The sequence below is a fragment of the Prionailurus viverrinus genome, chromosome X (genome assembly GCF_022837055.1).
Source record: "Prionailurus viverrinus isolate Anna chromosome X, UM_Priviv_1.0, whole genome shotgun sequence".
Taxonomy (NCBI): Eukaryota; Metazoa; Chordata; class Mammalia; order Carnivora; family Felidae; genus Prionailurus; species Prionailurus viverrinus.
Genome location: NC_062579.1, coordinates 32,008,410 through 32,027,626, shown reverse-complemented (window position 1 = coordinate 32,027,626; position 19,217 = coordinate 32,008,410). Strand labels below are relative to the sequence as shown.

General features: G+C 59.4%; 1 protein-coding gene across 11 annotated transcripts in view; it reads left to right on the top strand.

The window, feature by feature from the left end:
• BCOR (BCL6 corepressor) overlaps positions 1-19,217 on the top strand; it is a 115,327-nt gene that overhangs the window by 68,870 nt on the left and 27,240 nt on the right. For 6 of the 11 annotated variants that reach the window (XM_047843521.1, XM_047843517.1, XM_047843518.1 and 3 more), the window contains exon 1: positions 2,464-3,258. The exons of 3 other annotated variants lie outside the window; for them this stretch is intronic. The gene's annotated coding sequence lies outside the window, so the exon portion shown is untranslated. Of the gene's footprint in view, positions 1-2,437; positions 3,259-3,939; positions 4,075-19,217 lie in introns of those variants that run through there. 2 more of the 11 variants (XM_047843515.1, XM_047843511.1) reach the window with 2 other exon arrangements.

Below are 19,217 nucleotides of genomic sequence, written 5' to 3'. Positions count from 1 at the left end.
AAAGCCTGTGCCTGGGGGGAGAGTTGGGGAGGCATGGGAAGGGGAGAGAAGGTGGCCGGGCACCGTGCCAGGGTCTCGGCGGCGGCCTAACCGAGCCGGAAGGGCCTGGCATGGCTCCACACTCGCCCAGGCCAGCTCTCCTGCGCGGCCCACAGTGGCACAGCGGCCTCCTCGCCTGAAACCACGTTCAGAGAGTTTCCCCACAAATACCCAACTTCAGCCTTCCCGGTTATTTTAGACTTGTTTTGAATAAAAGGAGTCGCTTCAAAAAGAAATGTTGCTACAACACACAACCAGAGGCCTTTTCTCCAGCTGTGTCTGTAACTCGCATGCGTTCAGTCTAATAACTTTTAATGTCTGGCCCTAAAATGTCTTTATAAAAAATAGCTTTACAGCATAATAGTCCAGGTGTCTTTCTGCTTGTTACCGGAGATTAAAAAAATGTGTGGGTTAGCTTTCAGAGACATCCACCTCCAGAAAGACTGGGAAGAAAAAGGCGTGCATTCCATTATGCAGGCGCGAGTCCTGGAAGTGGCGCTGGCCCAGCAGGGCTGGGCACTGTTCTCGGGGGCACTTGCCTGCCTGTCTTTTACATCAGTTGTTATAAGCAGCTCTGGAGCATGAAGATTTAATTCTGCCCGAAGTTTCGGGTTTCAAACGGTAGAGATGTTTCACTTCTGCTTTGAAAAGGGCTCTTTTTATAACTATGTACCGAGAACTAAAACAGCACAAATAACATCGCACCTAACACCAGTCCCGCAGTCAGTATTAAGTCTAATTTGTAAAAGGGATCTGCTAGCTAGAGCTGATTTTGGCCTTGACCTTGACTTCGTAATCAACTTGAGATGCTTTTGATTATTTTTGGCATGGAGACACTCCAGGATATTTTAAAACTTTCCGTGTGGATTTACAAGCTACCTCCATTTCGGATTGATGTTCTCATCGAGCCTGCACCATCTTGTCCTTAGGCAGAAAGAGACTTCCCCCACCCCCAGCATAAAAAGACTAGCGAAGGGCCCAGTAGGATCACCTTTTGCCGCGAGGTCCGGGCCCGCGGTCTGGGTGCGGCTAGGCCGGAACACCCCTCCCCCACTCCCACCCCTTCCCGCCAGCTTCACGAACTGGGGCTTCACGGCTCGCCCTAGAGGCTCTGCGCTCCGGGGAGGCCGGAACCTCGCCTCTCCGCCTCCCCCTCCCGCCCGCCGGCCCCCGCCCTCCCCCCCGCAGCCAGCGCCGCGCCGGGTGCGCTGGAGAAGCTCAATACGTGTCAATTGAATTGAACTGCTGCGGGCGCAGGCTGTACGCCGCCGCCGAGCACCGATCAGCACGACGTTACCGAGTGGAAATTTATGGGGCGAACGGTGTAAGCCAAAAGTTGCTCCCTGCCAAGGAAAATAAAACGCGGGAGATAATCTCCCGAGGCTGGGGTGAGGGGCCAGGACGGAGCCTCCAACCATCTGAGGTGCAGACTATGAAATGCCCGCGAACCGAGAGAAATTCTGGAGGATCTCCGCTCCCCTACCGTCCCCACCCCCGCTTCCTTGTGCCCCACTGGCTGCCCACCCCCTCGCGTATCCAAACAATTCCCACACAATTGAAACGTCCGGGGAACTCGGGTGCGGAGTTCGGGCGGAACGGCCACTGGGGCCCGGCGTGGGGTTTTCAGGTAGCTCTGGACACCAGAATGGGCAAGGGCTCCTCCCGGAGGAAAGGGCGACCCAGGCAGGGCAAGGGTGGGCGCCGACGCGCACTCGCCAGGCTCTGCTGGGTCTCGGAAGGGACGCGCGAGCGGGAGAGCGCAGCGCTGGTGGCGAGAGGAGGCAGCGGCGGCTGCCGCCGGGGTTTGACAGCTTTGGCTGCGCGGAGTGCGAGGCGCTTTATGGTAATTGCGGTCCTCCACTGGCCTTCTGGGTAGCGAGGGGAGTCTCGGAGCGCGGCTGGGAGAGCCGCCCCCGCCGCCCCCCATCCCCTCGGCTCGGGATCAACGGGCCGCCCTCGCCGCCGCCGCCGCCCGAGCCGGTCTCTGGCTCGCCCAGGACGCGCGCCCGGACCGGGTGTGCGCGGCCAACTCGGTCCGAGCGGGGGAGGGGAGGGCAAGGGGCGAGGGGGGGAGCCACCCAAGTGGTCCGGGATTCGGACCCAGAGAGGCGAAACGCGCCGGGGCAGGAATCGATGACCGCTGGGGAAACTCGGGCAAACCTTTCCCGGGGAATCACCCCTCCACAACCCCACCGCCGAGGCGCCGCAGCGGAGGGTGAGTGGAGGCTGGGGGAGCTCAAACTTGCGAGAGCTGGAGGCGGCGGCGGCGGGCGGGCGGCTGTCGCCCGAGCGCTGCGCCTGCGGGGGGAGGGGAGGCGGCTGCTGGGAGGGAGGGAGGGAGGGCGGGCGGAGGGAGGGGGAGGAGGAAGAGGAGGGAACCAGGGAGGGGGACGCGTTGGGATCGCGGCGTGCGGCGGCAGACGGAGCCTGGGCTCCCAGCGGCAAGGTGAGGCAGAGCTACGCTCCTCGCTGAACGCGGGCCGAGCTCGGCGGCTGCGGGGGAGACGCGCCGGAGCCCAGACCGCGACCGAGAGCGGGAGCGAGGCGGGCGGCGGCGGCGGAGGGGGAGCCCGCGAGCCGCCGGGCGGGGAGCCCAAGCCGCGCTGTCGCCGCGCAGGGACGACTTGGCCAACACACTCGCACACACACACACTCACACTCACACACACACACACACACACACACACACACACACACACACCCAGCCCGAGCGGGCGCTCGCGGCGATCCGTCAACATGGCGCTGGGGCTCCTGCCCGAGCGCGGGCGGCAGCAGCGGCGGCGCGGGAGCTGCTGAGCCCGGCCGAGCCCGGCCCAGCCGCGGGAGCCCGGAGGATCGCGCGGGGCTGTCGCCACCTGCCCGGAGGCTTTGAGCCCGCCCCGCCCCGCCCCCACCCGGCCCAGAGCCCACCCCTCGGCGGGGCCGACCCCGAGGGCAGCCGGCTGGCAGCAGACGGCGAGGGAGACGAGCGAGCGCGGCGCCGCGAGCGGGCTGCGGGCAGCCGGGGACGGCAAACTTTGCTGCTCGCCGCGCTTCCCCGGCCCGGCTCCTTCTCCGCTCGCTAACGTCGCCACCCCACTCTCCTCCAACCCCGCACACCTCTCCCCATCCAGCCATCCGCCCCTCGCTCCTCCTCGCCGCCTCGACTCTGTTCGGGGGGGAAAACTTCAAAGCGCCGAATCGCAGGCTCCCAGCTCACTCCCCGGCCGGGGATTTCAGGTCAGTGCTCGGAACACCTTTCCCCGGGGAGGCCGCGCGGGCGGCGGGCGGGCGGGCGCGCCGCGGGCTGCAGTCGGCCCCCTCCCTCGGGGCCCCCGCCCGCAGCGGGTTGCTCCTCCGACTCTCGCGTACCCCGCGGAGCTCGAAGCTTTCGCCTTGCGCTTCCCTTTGGCTGCTTGGCTCGCTTTCGTTTTTATCTCCTAGCTGTAAGTTATTAAAAATGCAGCCAGCCTAAGCGGCCCCGCGTGGGCATCGGGGAGGGAGGGGCGCGGCGGGGGGCCTGCCGCCTCCCGGGGGGCTGGGAGGAGAGCAGGGAGTTCGCCGAGTGGAAGTTTGCAGCCTGTGTGTGTCTGTGCGCGGGAGCGCGGTCGCCGCGGAGCGCCGCGAGTCGGGCGCGGGAGGGGGGGCAGCTGGGCTGGAAGCTGGGAAGCTCGGCTCGGCGTTAGCTCGCGAGCAGGAAGGGGAGGGCGGCGGGTTCCCGTCTGCTTTCTTTTTCGACTCGGGAAAGAACTGTAAAAACCCCCAGCCGCCGCCGCCTCGCCTCGCCTCTCCAGGGGACGGTCGTTCCTCCTAGTGGAACGACGGCGTGTGCGTGCGCGAGGGTGTGTGGCGGGCGCCCCGGGCCGAGCCGAGCTCGACCTGCTGCCGCCGCCGCGCAAGTCGGGAGGGGAGTCCCGGGTTTTTTCTTGGCTTGCCCCAAAGCGCGAATCACGTGGATTAAAAAAAAAAAAAAAGAAGAAGAAGAAGAAGAAACTACTAGGAAATCGAGCTGTGCTAGGGGTTCCGACTCGGCCCGTCGGCCCGCCCGCCCGCCAGGTCAGACGCTTTGTTTTTAAAATGTTCTTCTGAAATTATAATCTGCGGTTCCCTCCCACCCCCACGCCCTCCCCGACGTTGCCTAGTAGGTTTTAAGTTGTGAGCCCCCCGGGGCGGGGGTAGAATGTGCGGGGGCGGCGGCGGGAAGGGAGGGTGCGGGCGGTGGGGGGGGTGAGACCTGGGCCCTCCACCCGGCTGCTGGGAGTCTGGTGGGGAAGCTGGTTGGGCGTGTGCGTGTCTGCGGCCGGAGGAAGTTGGTCCCACTCGGAGGGCGTGCGGCGCAGAGGCTGAGGGCGAAGAGGAACTTGCGCACCCGGGCGCGATCCTCGGCCGAGGTGGGGAGGGCGAGGCGGGCAAGGCGCCGCCGCGCCGCGGGGCCCGCGCTCGGAGCAGGCGGGCCGCTGCGCTGCAGAGCCTCTGCCAACTCGGGGGCTCGGGGCGGCGGCGACGTGCGCCTGCTGTTTACCAAGCAAGCCCTGGGGCGCCGTGAGCGGAGTAGGGCGGCTCAAGGCACGCGTGGTCCCGGCGGGCTTCCCGCCGCTCGCACTTTCGAGTGGGCACTTCCTCGGGTCCCTGAGACGGCGGAGTCTGGCCGCGTGTAGGCCGAGGCCAGGCGAGGCTTAATTTGCTGTTAATGAATCTTCTCCAGAAAGTCCGCGATCTCCAGCTAGAGGCTGTGAGTGCCTGCGCGCGAGGGCGCGCGCCGCCGGCGTCTGAAGGGTGGGGGTTGGGGGAATTGCAGAGCGAAGGAAGGGGGAGGGTTATGTGTATTTAAAAACAAACCTTAAAAAGAAACCAGCGCGCTTCAAATAGGTATTCTCACAGCCTCTCTGTGTCTAGACCAGACAGCTCATGGTTTTAGCTGGGGTTTTTTCTTCTCTTTTTTCTTTTTCTTTCTTTCTTTCTTTTTTTTTTTTTTTCTAAAATTTTTTTGGAGAGGAGGGGAGGGGAGGGGTGGTGGTATTTGGTGCCAGGGGTAGCCTCTTGTCGAAAAATCCTTAAAATTGGCCTGGAAGTGAAAACAGGGAGGAAATGGCCCACCCCAGAAGGTAGTGGGTGGCGAACGCAGACAGAGTTGGGTATTTCTAGCCATCTGACACTTCCTGTGGCCCTGGAAACGGACACCGCGGGCCGAAATCAATCCTTACGAGGTGTTGGATTCGGTTTTGCTAGCGAAATTGCTTGTGTGGAAGGCATTTTAATTGTCGGCCTCGGAGACTTCTGTACGTGGGCACTTGGAGAATACGTTTGCTTCTCGACCCTTCCCACTCCACCCCCGACCTGTTATCTGGTCTGGGCTTTGCAGTGTTGGTTCTCGTGTTTATTTTGGGCATGATTTCACCGCGTGGAGGAAGGGGGGGAGGTGAGATGGCGGTGATTAATATGCCGTCCAGGTTTAATGGGAGGCTAGCCTTCAGTGTGCGGGTATCCGCCGCCACTCACCCAGAACCTGGGGTAGTTAGGGGAACGCGCGGGGTTCGGGCGCCAGGCGCTTGGCGGGCAGGTCGGGGCTGGGGCTCGCACGGCCCCAGCGCTGTCCTTTGAGGCGCTGTCACCAGTAGGTGACTGAGAGTTAATTAGGAAGTGTTCTCCGGATCAATGGGCCGCACAGCTCATTAGCGATTCTCCCCAACCCTTTGCAGGGCCGGCCGGGCCTCTGCCTCCCACACAGGCCAGGGCCCCCGCGGCCCGGGCTTCGGAGAGCGCCGCTGGGAAGTGGGGAGGGACTAGCAGCGAGGGGTGGCGGAGAGGCGAGTGTGTAACTTCGCCGGGCTGCGCTTTGCGTGCAGCGCCGCGAGGCCCGCGCAGCCCGCTCTTTCTTCCTGCTCTCGGTCGCCTCGACTGTGTCTTTAACTCGCTCCTGCTCGCGTCGCTGCCTGGCTGCTCCTCCCCGCCTCCCTCGCCTATCTCTTGTTCTCTAAGCACGACGCCTGTGCTCCCCGCCCAGTTTGGGATTAGACAAGATAAAAATAGGACTGCCCAGCGCGCAGAGCTGTGACTGCCCCGGCAGCCGGGCTGGCGGGAGCGCCGGGGGCCGGGGCCAGGGCCGGCGAGAACCCGCGGTGCGCTCGGGGCGGCCCGCGCGGGTAGGCTCCCACCCCCACCCCGCAGACGCGGTCACGCTCCTCGGGTTCTGCCCGCCGGGAACCGTGCGAGCAGGGGGACCTGGGCAGGGTCTCCGCGCTCTCGCGGGTGTTGTTGGTGTGCCTGTGATAGATCGGTCTAGACAGGCATGCAGGCTCCCTCCCGGCTGAAGGACGGGAAAGGGGGGGGCGGGCCGCGGAGGCGGCGGCAGACTCCCGTGAGCAGCGAGTGAGCGAGCAAGCCTGCGGGCTCTGCGAGCTGGGTGGAGGGAAGGCTGTGAGGATTTCTCTTAACCCTTTAAAGGCAACGGAGTGTAATGGGGGTGTGGGGGCAAAGATCCTAGTAGAAATTCCTGGAGGCAGAGTAGCACCCCCCGGGGGGGAGAGGGGGCGGGGCGGGAGTCTGGGCCTAGGGTTTTCCTTTCTCTTCTGTGCACGCACGCTCACATCCTGGTGCATTGGACTCGATTCTTGGACGAACCAAACGTAGCTGCTGGATGATCTAATTTGACCCAGGACTTCTCAGTGGGAATGAGGTGTGAACACACATAGCGGGCACCCTCACTTAAGGAACTGAGTTTGGGAAATGCAGATATAGACCTCAGCGTTCCCAGAGAGAATTCATGCAGACATCTAGTAATAGGAAGGTCGGCCCTGAGCTGTAGTGGGGTGGGGCCTCTGACCAAGACTGCTGCAGACCTGAGACCTGAGGCTGAAATGTCAGGCCCCGTGTGTCCAGGTATGCGTTGGACACAGCATAGAGGTCCTTGGGTTGTCTGTATAAATAGACGCACCCTTAACCATGAACTTGTGGGTAGTTAGGATCAGATATGTGCAAGGAGACAGCCTCTAAACAGGAGTTGGATAGCGATGTGTACAAGATCGATCATTCATATATACACATACATGGGGTCGATATTGAATCCATCTGAAGATGTAACATAACTTTGCAGACAGTGGTCTAGTTCTTTCTAGAGGTTGAAATTGGTGGGTGGGTTACCCTGTGTATAAATGAATCATTAGTTAGCACACCTCTGCCTCCTTCCCCACCCTCTTCCTTGTAGGGTTTGTGGTCCAGGGGATCCTCTAGTTCCATTTAAACTGCAAACCCATATTGGTGTAGCCTGGGAACGGGCCACATTACTGGCAAAGCAAGAATTGTACGTAGTGGGGAGGTGTAGGAGCTAGACAGGAATGCTCAGATTAAGATGTGCGCCTGGATGACAAGTGCTGAGACAAATCAAGACACTTGGGCTCCCATGCCCACATGGAACAAGAGATACAGAAGAGATAAAGAACTGGCCGAGAGGAATGTAAACACGGGCATGCAAATACAGACACCTATAGTGATATCCTAAGAGAAAATCCCAGACTCTGTTGAGCTGGAAACTGGGGCAGAATTTCTGTCAGTGCGTTCCAGAGACAAAAGCCCATTTAAAGGTGTGAAGAGGGTCACTTGGAAACACAAAAAGCATTCATATGCATACATCCGTGCTTAGATACACAGGCTGAATGACAAAAACGCCTCACTGCCTGACTGTGGACTTTCCTGCCGGGCAGGAGCTCCGTGGGCACCCACGTGTGGGCCGCACCACCGCCTTCCTGCACTCATTCACAGGGAAATCGCGAGTCGTTGGCTGGAAGGAAACTGAGGGCAAAGTGGCCTAGCTTAAGGGTGGATGGCCCTCACTACTATCACTTTTGGTTATAGTTTCTTCGCTTCTGGAGCCGGGGAGAGGGCGTGTGTTGAGCAGGTAGGATTTCTAAGAGGTTTTGTGTTCTTGACCTTGAGCGGATGGAAGGTGGAGGAAAAAAGAGGAGTAGCTTTCAGCTCTGGGTCAGGAGGAATGGGTGGTGGCACTGCTCTGAAGTCCTGTCTGCTAATGTGGCTCTCAGCCTGGTGGACTGATAAAGATAGAACCGAAAGAAGTGCGAAGTTCGGCCTCCGGGAGGAATAAAGGGGAGGTAGGCTTTCATATTGGCATGCTTTAGGTTGTTTTTTTTTTTTTTCCCCCTCTCCTGGAGGAGACCTTGCGGGGACGGCCTGTGTAAGAGTGGATTAGCAGGCGCCTGTGTGACCCCAGACGCGCACGTAAACTAGGCTAGGGTTTGGTTTGCCCGCGGCGTCGATTTGCCGCGGTCCCTCTTTGTCTGAGCCCAGCCGGGAATTCCAGCTTTTATTGGGAAGACCGCACTCGGGTGGAGCCCGCGCCGGGTCGGGCGGGGCAGGGCTGGGCCGCGGGCTGGGCGGGAGGCTTGCAGGCCGCAGTGCCTCCCGAACTCCAGGACGGCCTTCTGGAGCGCCCGGCAGCCCTGACAATGCCACCTAGGCGGTTTCCTCGAGGGCGCGGGGCGCGGCGAGGCGGGGTGGGGGACCTCGAGGGTCCACTTCGGCCGGCGAGCCCCACCCCTTCCCCACTGGCCCCACCCCTCCCCCGCCGGCCCGGGGCCGAAAGGAACTCTGAAGGCCCTTTGTTAGGCCCCAGGGTCACACCCGTGCCCTGGGGGCCGCAGAGGGGCGGGAGAGTGGTGCTCTCGGCGAGAAAGGACCTTATCCTTGCTTGGAGGCCTCGGCCGCCCGCTCACACGGTTCGGGGAGGGGAGGCCGAGGCCGGCCACGGCCCGCCCCGGCTGCTTTGCCCAGTGTGTACGGCCCGCGGGATTCCGTCTGTTTGCAAAAGCTGGTTGCGCTGCTGGGGCCTAGGTGGCGGCGGCGCCGTTGAGAGGCTGCCGGGGCAGGAGTAGATGGCCTCCTCAGGCAACCCCGATGGTAGCCAAGCCGCTTTCGTCTGGAGCACTTGGCCCGAGACTTCCCCCGACCACCAGCCCGGCCCGACGGCTTTTGCTGGTTGTCTACAACGTGTTCCTCCGGAAGGGGTATCTGACTTTGTGTTGGATGGGGATTAATGAACGATGCTTTTCCGCGATATTTCTGGAGAAGGCCCCCTTTCCCAGCACAAGCTCGTCTGTGCCGGTCTCCAGCCGAGGGTCTCGGAAATGAGGGGCCCTCACTTGGTTATTTTTTTCGAGCCATGTGTCCCCAAGCCAACCATTGCCTCTCCGCACCCACGGGCTCGGCTCCCTGTGATTAGACTAGCGGGGAAGTCCGCTAGAAGATCCTGACAGCATAAAATATAATTTGTGATCTAAAAGACAGTTTCCAGTATAATCTCATTATGCACCACAGACTCCCGGTGTTATTTTGTGGAAGGCGGACAATGATCAATTTACATTGACCCGGGGCTGGGCGAGCTTTTAGATGGTAATTGCCATATTGATTTGCATGCAAAAAGGAGACCTGCTAAAATTAAAGACCGGAAGCTAAATTAAACTAAATTTATTGTCTAGGTGCAAACCAGAGAAACTACTGGGGGGAGGGGGTGAGTCAGGTTGGGGTGCCGGGAGGGAGCAGGTGAAAGTGGCAAAGAGCTCCCAGAGGTCACAGATTTGGGAGCGATCTTTGCCCTTACGATTTCATAATGTGAGGAGGGGGACTTGTTTAGGGTATGGGGACCCAGCGGGGAAAAGTTATAAACAGGCACCATTGCATGGAAGGCACTGGGGTCTTTTAATGCCAACAGTAAATGGCAAGGGGAGGAGAGGTTTATAGGGTTATGGGGGGGTCTTCCTGCACCATTTCCGGCAAGCCCCCATTTCTATTGTTCTACCCGAGCGCTGGCTGTCGTGCCAGGGACACCCAAAACTCTTGCAACTGGAGAGTTTAAAAAAAAAAAAAAAAACAACAACAAACCCACAGGCCTGCCCGCCCCGCTCCCTCCCCTCCCCTCCCCAACCCCCTGCAGAAGTTCTTTCCGAGAGCGCGCGGGTGTGGGGCGCACTGCACGCGCAGCGGCCAGGCCCTGACCGTTGGAAGCTGCGGGAGTTCCTCCCCGGTCGCAGCGGTCGCAGTCGTCCCAGGCTCTACCGGATGCCGATTGCTTCGGGAAACCGCCCGCTCCAGGTGGCTCTAGGTGTGGGGGGAAGGCGTCGGCCCGGGCCAGTGCCTCGTGGTGCCGGGGCGGGGGTCGCCTTCCCGGGGGTTGGACGGACCTGCACCGAGTTAGGGGGCCGGGACAGGGCGGAGGCTGGAAACCCTGTCCCAATCGCCAACGCCGAAAAGTTTAAGAGAGAGAGAGAGAGAGAGAGAGAGAGAAAGCCACTGGCAGGGAGCCAGGGGCCGCCGGGCGGCGGGGGCGTGTCCGGCTGGCTAGCGGGGTGAGGACCCGGCGCCGCCATTGCCTCGATCCCTCCGGCTGCCGAGGCCCTTGCCCGCCCAGTCGCCCCTGGAGCCATTTCGCACATCCGGAGCCTCGGCCTCTTGGAGGAGAAACCGGTCCGGGGTCGGGAAGCCCGCAGGGGCAGCCGGCTGTCCGGTGCCCCTGTCCTTCCCAGTCGCCCCGAAGCGGAGCAGGAGATGGCCCTCGGCCTTAGAGGCTGTGGAGCCTGTGTCGTCGGGTGTGGGGAGTTCCCGGAGCATCTGAAAGCCTGGAGCAGATCTGGAAATTGGGGAAGGGGTGGGGTGGGGATGTTAGGCTCCCACCCCCCTGCTTCTGGGATGAGAAGTTGGGAAAATGAAAGATCAACCAGTCCCCAGCTTGTCCGCGGGCTTGGGCTTTTTGTGGGGACCAGCCCCCCCCCCGGGGGGGGCGGGGGGGGGAGTCCAGTAGGGCTCCGCCTCTTGCAAGCCACTTCCCTTTTAATTTCCTCCCCCATCCCACTTTGGTCCCTGAGGTTTTACCTTAAAACCCTGGGAAAGGTAGGTGTAGGCACTGTTTCCAAAGGGCTCTTGCTCTATCTAGATAATGTGATTTATTGCTTTATGTGGCAACTATGGTGGCGGGCCCAGTTCTAGTACCAGGAGTCAGCGCTTTTTTTGGAGAGATCTGGGAGGAGCGACCCCCCCCCCTACCCCCTGCCTATTCTGGGCTCCTCCAGTGTAGGGAGGTGTGGGGGGAGTCGGGAAATTGGGAAAGACTTCAACTGGGCCAAGAGATTCCTGGGTGTAGGAGAAACTGGGTTCCAGTCTCCTTGTGGCCTGAGTCGCAAAGGTGTTAAACGCTTTCCCCCTGTACTCGAGTACAAGGGCCAAGGAAGCTTTCCGAAGTTCTTGGGGATTTCAAATGGTACAATTAAACCAATAATTGGCTCCTCTCCGCAACTCCAGGACTGAGTTTGACCGTGGCCCATTTTTACTAGCTGTGTGACCTTGGGGGCAAGTTATTTATGGCCTCTGAGCCTCAGTAAGTTTCTTCATTTGTAAGACTGGGAATAATTATCCACCTTTAGGATCAAAGAAGACTGCCTGGCACATAGTAGGCCCCGAGGATTAGGGATTGCTTTGAATGACTGGTCTTGTTCCTATAGGCTGCTACTCTTTTCCCTGCTGCCCCTGCGCGCCCCAGAGACCTGCTCAAGCCAGTGTCCAGGGACCAAGGATGCAGGTTTAAATTCCCCTCCCAAGGATATTCCTCTGGCCTGCCCCCCCCCCCCCCCCGTGGGTTCCTCTTTTGTTGCAGTTCTTTGCCCCTAAGCGGGATCACTATATGGTTAGGAATTGATTCCAGAACCTGGTATCTAGGTGCTCTTTGGCAAGCCTTCCCGTCCTTCCCTTTCACAGGAGAGAGAACAGCCAGCCAGTGGCTGGAGGGGAGAGACCTGGTTGGAAGAGGTGAGGGGGTGGCCTGCTGCAGAGGCCAGAGGTGCTGTGGTTTGTTTGATAGGGATTAAGTCCGGATGTTACGAGGTCTCAGTGTGGTTTTCAATAAAGTCTACCAGGGATTGCTTCTTTTTTTTTTTTTTTTTTATATCGATATGTATTTTAAAAAATTACCAGCATGAGAAGAAAACCAGACCTGTATGGATCCAGGCCGGTAGTAAGCTACTGTGATCAGGTTTCCTACTCGACTCCCAGAGGGGAAGTCAGCGTTTGATTGAAGCTACACTTGGTTCTTGACTCTCAGGGGATGCTTGCTCTGAAACAGGAGCCCTCCCTTTCTCTCCTCCTCCCCCCCCCTCCTCCCTCTTTTTCCCTTCTTCCCCTAAAAGCCTTTGTGCTGAAAGAGCTTCAGTAGGCACGAATCCCTGGTCCCTCTCTAAAGAATGCCTTCCAGCCTTTGCTGACATTGTTTTGTGAACAGTGGGTTTTACCAGGCCAGCAGTTTCCCCCCGCATCTCAGCTCACTATTTTAGAGGTAGAGTGTGGCCAGGGTGCGCGTCACAGCCATGATTTCCACACTGGGTAGCCAGGGCCATGCCTGTAATCTGAAGACACCTTAACCTTTGCCCTGGATGCCCCCCAGAAGGGGTGAAGGTGGGGAGAGCAGGGACAGGGGGTTGCTGTTGAGAGTGTTTGTTTTCTCCCGCAGCAGGGGCAGAGGGGCGAGTCAGAGTGTAGGGACGGTCCAGCTTTGGGTCTGATTTAAAACTTGGTCTAATTGGAGAAGCTCTTAGGCACTTAACAGTTCTGTACAAATGCAAACTTGAAATAGCTCTAGGCCTACGTCATTTAGGACAGAATAAATGAAGTACAGAAATGTCCAAACTATGTAAATCCTGGAGTTGTCTGCCCTCCCATAAACACATGACAAGTGCCAAGGCATTTCCAGTCAAAACACCCGTGGAACCAGCAGCCTCCATCCTTTGTATTTATTATTTTATTAACAGCATTTTACACAGCATTTAACAAGCACGGCCTGCCTGCTTTGCACCAAGGCTGAGAGCCGACCAAAGGGTGCAAAGCGGATGGATGGGGGGGGGGGGGGGGAGGAATGGTCTCTAAGAGAGACGTCCAGCTGGAGAAATCTCTTCAGATGGGTAAGGGAAAGTGGCTTTGGGGGGTTGTTTCCACTGGCCTGAAAGAGAAGACAACAAAAGTAATGCTGTGCAGGGGAAACCCCCCCCCCTCCCCTTCTCAGGAGGAAAGTTGCGCAGATGTGGTTATGTCTGGTCTCTGCTTGGATTCCAGAAGGTGAAACAGTATCATTTCATGATACTCTGCCCATCAGTTACTGGTGATTTTCAAAGAATAAGTATTTGTCTGGTATCGTTAGTCTATATCCTGGTGGAAAGTTTATAACGAAAAGTAATGCCTTTCTTAAGTCATAAAATGAGCCTTGTATGATTATTTAATTAAAATCTATTTAAGGACCGATTAGGCGTGTAATTTGCGCTAATAATGACGATTATGGAAATGTTCGCCTTAACCAAAAATCATAAAGGAGACATTTTGATCAGTGGGGCGGCCAGTAAGTATTCAGGGAGTTGGACAATTTTCGAAGCACTGGAGGCAGTGGGGCCGCGCGGGCCGCGGGAAGTGCAGAGGCCCGGAGAGCGGAGAGCTCGCAGGCCTCCCTGCCCCGACCCCAAGCCCGGCCCGGGGGCAGGCCAGCCCACGCTTTGCTGAGCACAGAAACCGACCCTGGGAGCCTGAACAACCTTTATTCCCAGCTGAGGAAGTGGGGGAGGGGCGCCTCCCGAAGCCACCGGGAGGGAGGAGAAAACTCTGGGAGAGGGCTGATAAACCACACAGAAATCCCTGCGAAATGGCCGTGTTCTTTTTGCTTTCACAATCAGCGGCGACAAACGCACGCTGCCTTGGCCAGCCTTGGCTGGAGCCTGGCGGGGTGGGGGAAGAGGGGGGTCCCCTTGTTCCGGAGAAACCTGCCAGCTGCTGGGCTTGGTGCGAAGGCAGCGGAGGCAGACACAATGCTGCTGTTGTTGGTTTGATCTCTAACTGTGGATTGTTAGTCTGGCTTTAACTATGTGGTAAGGGGGGAATGTGAAGGCTGTTTACAGCGAGTGCAAATAATGTGACAGCTGTTGGTGCACGAGCAGCCCTGCGCCTCCTCGGCACTTACACAAAGCGTGCACTATGCAGGCCCGCGGAGAGCCGCAGAGGTGGCCGCCGCTCTCCGGCCGGAGCGTCCTCGGGTGCGAGCGAGACTCAGCAGCACCGTGCGCCGCCCCCCCTCCCCGCCACGGGTCCCCGACACACACCTTTGGGGCTCCCGGAATTGGGATGGAGGTGCGGGATGTGTGTGTTGTGATTTAGGGAGCTTGTCACGCAGAGAAGGCCCACAGGGTCCTGAGTGTCACCCAGTCGGGAGGGGTTTGGCCAGGATCTGTGGACCTGGGTCCTCCTCAGGTGCTTTTGCAGGCAGGGTTTTCAAGATGTGGGAAAGGAACTTTGAACCCTTAAGCAAGCTTGTTGGAAACAATGTATTCACAACTGAAGGCTTTCTGGAAGTTGCAGAGGCTCTGACGGTCCTTGTTCCTGCTCTGAAATGGCTCCGGTACTCAGACAAGTTGGAGAGACAGGCATGTAGGTTCAGGACCCCAAAGGGGGGGGTGTATTGGGGGGCAGGGGTACGGTTTGGCTTTTGACCGCCCACACCCCTTAGCCTTCCCATTTTCTTTTTGTTTTTTAATTTTTTTAATGTTTATTTTTGAGAGAGAGGGAAACAGAGTGCGGGTGGGAAGAGGGGGAGAGAGAGAGGGAGACCCAGAATCTGAAACAGGCTCCAGGCTCCAAGATGTCAGCACAGAGCTGGGCGCGGGGCTGGAGCTCACGGACCCGTGAGTTCATGACCTCAGCCGAAGTCGGTCCCTTAACCTACTGAGCTACCCAGACATCCTAGCCTTCCCATTTTCAAGAGCACGTTCGCCTTCAGCTGCAGGACGCAACCGTGCGGGTCCTGAGGTGTGCCCACAGCGCCGCCCACTCTGTGACTTAATCAACTAGATGTCTACCAGCCACAGGCCTTCTCTGAGTTCCTGGTCGCTGGCCAGACACTGCGGGGAGGCGGGGAGGCGCCGGGGTGGACGGGAGAGCAGTTGGTGGCGGCAGTCATCGCCTTGGCCACTCCTGGAGATGCATGGCTGGCCCAAGCAGGCGGGTTCAGGATGGCCAGAAAGGTGGGCCTGCCTCTGGGCAGTCCTGGGGCAAACTGGGTGTCAGAATCGCTCCCCTCCCCATCCCAAGGTTGGAGCCTTCACAGCCCTGGCCTCTAGGGTTTGGAGGATCATCCAGAGCTGATTTAATTCCATATCTTGTCCTTCTCTGTGACTTTGGTCCCTGAGAGTACAGCCTCCAGGATATCTGCAAATTGAGTTCATTGCCCCCAGCCCCCCCAGGGCTACCCTCTCCGAGTTTCAACGTGGACTTCTCTATCCAGTTGGGTTCCCCAGTGGGGAGCTGGGAGATGCTTCTGGAGTGATACATGAACTTCGGTGCCAGTTCTATAAATTGGTCTCTTTTTATGACGTGTGCCATTTTCTGTAGGAATGTTGCTTGCAAAACGAGTTTCGCCTTGGAGGAAAGGCGGAAAGATAAACAAGCCTGTAACGCCAAAACACTGGCAGTCTTTCCCTCCTTCCAGCTCTCTTAAAGCAGCCGGGCTGTATTTCCAGGATTAGACTCGTGCTTGTGAAGAGGGACTCTGGTTGGCTTTTTTTTTTTTTCCCCAAGCAAATGCAAATTAGAGAAAAATAATTTTCTTTCAACGATATGCAATGTATTAGTCACTTGTTATCGTGCTCGGAGGCAGGCCTCATTTGCGCGTCTGCCAGCTCGCTCACATCTGCTCGGTGCTGTTCGGGGCATTTTAACCTTGGCGGTGTCGTGTCTAGTCCCACGGATCAAGGAGGAGTAATTAAGCTCTGAACAGCTACAAAAATTCATGGGCCCCCATCTCCACCGTAGTTGCTCCACAGCTTTGTTTGGGGTGTTCTGAGTTCCAGGATCGAGTAGCAGGCATGGGGTTTCTTTTGTTCCTTGTAAAGAAAGTGGGCACCCCTCTCCTCCTCTGACCCTCTCATCCCCGGCCCTCCCAGAACTCCCAGGCAGCGCACAATCAGCAAGGAACCCGGGTGCAGATCACAGGACCCAATGTATTATGCATCTTTTATGCGTAAAAAGTTCCTTTGTGCTTCCTGTGTACTCATGATAGCTGTTGTTAATAGCCTTATGGTATAGCTTTTTCCTTGGGGTGGGGTGGGGAGCATTAAGTGTGTTTCATTCCTACAAAAGCCTGGTAGGGATTGCAGTGCAGTGACACCCCCTCTGGAGTTGTGACATGGCTCGTTTATTCTGGATTTGCCCCCAGGTTGTGCACACTCCCAAGGGGGTGTGGGGTTGGGGGGAGGGGGAAGTAAGGGTGATTAATCGCATCCAACCTAGCTTTCCTGTCCTGGGCGCAGTCCTGTCCAGGGACACCAGCTTCCAAATGGGCCCTCTCTTGCCCACGTGGTGGTGTGTGGCATCACCGTGAAAGAAAGTGAAAGGGACAAGGGGGCAGCCGTGTCAGGGGAGAAGGGGAGTGTCCCACGTTGGTCCAACTGCAGAGCCCGCCCCCCCCCGCCCCGCCCCACGGCTGTGCCAGGTGGGGGTGGGGGTGGGTGCATGGTGGGGGGCCCACCCCCGGTTTGGCAGCGCCTCTCCCCGTGGATCCTTTGCAGGGGCCTCCCCCTACCCGAACCCCTTCCCACTTCACAGTTGGCTACATTTGGCTTGCATGGGGTCGGGGGGGGGGGTGGTGGAGCATGTCCACGGAGGATAACACGCCAGTCTGCTCCGGAAGGAGCCCAGGACGACGGCCAGGAGAGGGTGTGCGGTGCGCGTTCCCCGGCCGGGCTCGGAGCACCTCCTGGGTTCTGCGTGCGCCCACCCAAAGTTCTTTTTTGTCAGAGGTTCAGCGGCGGGGGCCTCGGGAGGGGGAAACCCCAGAGGAGCGCGCGGGGCCGCAGGGCCCGAGGGGTTAACCGGGGTCGGGGGGACTGGGGATTGCGGAGGTCGGGCCGCCTCCCGGAGAGAGCCGGAGTTCCTGGAAGGCGGGGCGGGGGCGCGTCGCGAGGGTGTGGGTGTGTGTGCCGTGGCGCGGCCCCGCGCGGGGACCTCGGCGGAGGAGCGGCGAGGAGGGGCGGGCGAGCCCGGAGCAGCACGGGTGTGTGCGGTGGGAGAGAAAATCCCTTTGTTGCCGACCGATCGCGCTCGGGGCTGAGGCAGGGGAGGGGGCGCCCTTCCCCCGCTCGCCCTAGCCGCCGCCGCCGAGGGCCAAGTTCACCCCCCGACAGACCCGAGTGGCTCTCTGCTCTGACCCAGGCGCCCCGGGAGGAGGCAGGGAAGGTTCTGGTTGCTCGAAAGGTCAGGGCCGCGCGAGTTTCCCATCCTCGTCGCTCCCTCTCCCCTCCTGCTCCGCAGCTCAGTCTGTTACTAATGCAAAACTTGGGGCGTGGGTGGGGACGCCCCCGGAGGCAATGGCCGTGGCTTGAAGTGTGCCAAGAGACGGCGCCTGGGCAAGCTGGATCGCTCCTCCCCACCCCCCACCCCTCCAACACCGTCGGAGGGCGGGAGGGCAGAGCCAGCCACCAACCTCAGCCACATCTCTGGAAGCCCTGTCCCGACGCGGGGCGGGGGGCGGAGGGGGGGAAGGGGGCTGTCTTGGGGTCCCCCTCTCCCCGCTGCTACCCGCCCCGGGAAAAAGGGGCCCAGGAGGACCCGCCCCCAACAGTGCACATCCGGGAGAGCTTTTCCCTCACATCTTCTACCCCCACACAGCCCCCCTCCCGCCATCCTAAAATAGGAACTTCTTCACCCCTCCCTTCCTTGACATCGGGAGAGAAGTGCCGCTGGGCGTGACTCAGTCTGCTCTTGGAGCGGCCCCAGGAAGGGCTCCCGCGGGGTTCGCTTTGGGCTTTGATGAAATCCACACAACTCTGCTGAAGGTCACCCCTCCCTGGCCTGGCCCCCTCTGTGTCCTTGCCTCAGCCTTCCCACTGCCACAGAGAAACTCCGCAGCCATTCTGGGCTTGTTCCACAGTGTGCCTCGTGGAGTCAGATGCTGTTTAATGGGGTTAAACGCCGCCTATACTCGCTATTGCCGGGCAAGACTCAAGTCCACAGTGCAGTTTAATCCTCTGGAAAACACGGTGCCAGATATTTACAGATGAGGGGACCAAGGTTGAAGAGGTTCGGCCACCTGCCCACGGACACCCTGTGGATGAGGGTGGGAGCTGGGATCCCGGCTGTGGTCACCGCGTTCTTGCATGTTTTGCCCAGAGAACCAGCTATGACGTGAGGGAGGTCCTTTCCCCCCAACAGGTCTCCAGCCCTCGCTGCACACCGGCTGGTCTCCCTGCTGCCAGCTCAGCCTCCTGAGCCAGAAGCCCCCCACAAACCTGCCCAGGCCTTCTTGGCCACTGGCCGGAAAACTGCCTGGTGGAGGAGAGGGGTGCCAAGTGAGAGAGACCCTGGGAAGGGGCACCGTTCATGCTTGCGTGCCACGTGAGAGTTGGGGTGGTTTGCTGGCGATGCTTTCCATTTTGTCGGTGAACTTGACACGTGTGACGTGCAGACTTGAACCGATCACCCCTTCAAGGGTGGAGGCAGTAAAAGTGGCCTGGTGCCAGGAGCAGCCCGGTGGAGAAAAAAGAGGGGTGCCAGGAGCGATCTGGTGCTGCCTTCCCTCCCCTGGCTCCTCCCAGCCGCTCAGGGTCACTGTTCCTTCTCGTTTCAACCTGCTGTTTGCTGTCTGCCAGGGTAAATCGCCTTTAAAGAAAGACCAGCAGCTCTCACGGCACGAATGGGTCAAATGGTGGAGGTGGTGGGTGCGTCTCGGGGGCCTGTGTGCCCCTCCTGTCTGGTCTGAGGCTTGGCAGTGTCCCTTGTCAGGGACGCCAGCTCTTAATTTTGGTCCCTGTGACCCCAGGGACCAAGCCAAGCCTCATACTCACACCATCACCCTTGGCTTCCAGAGCATATAACCACCCTGGTCTGTCCTGGGGTGGGGTGGGGGAGGGGGGGGCACAAGGTCTCTTGTGCCTCTAGTCACTTCCAGTCCAAGAGCTGGAGGCTACTTCGCAGGGTGTGTGTGTGTGTGCGCGCGCGCGCGCGCGCGTTTTGCAAGCCAGGTCTCTCCCCGGAATTGGGTGTGCCGGTGGGCACCCACTCCAATCCAGTTCCTGGGTCTCTTCTTTAGAAACCAGCCACTGCTCGGTCTCCCCGTCGGACCTTTTCTCTCGGCCCACCTTCCCCTTCTCTCTCCACCCCTATCCTGCGTCCTC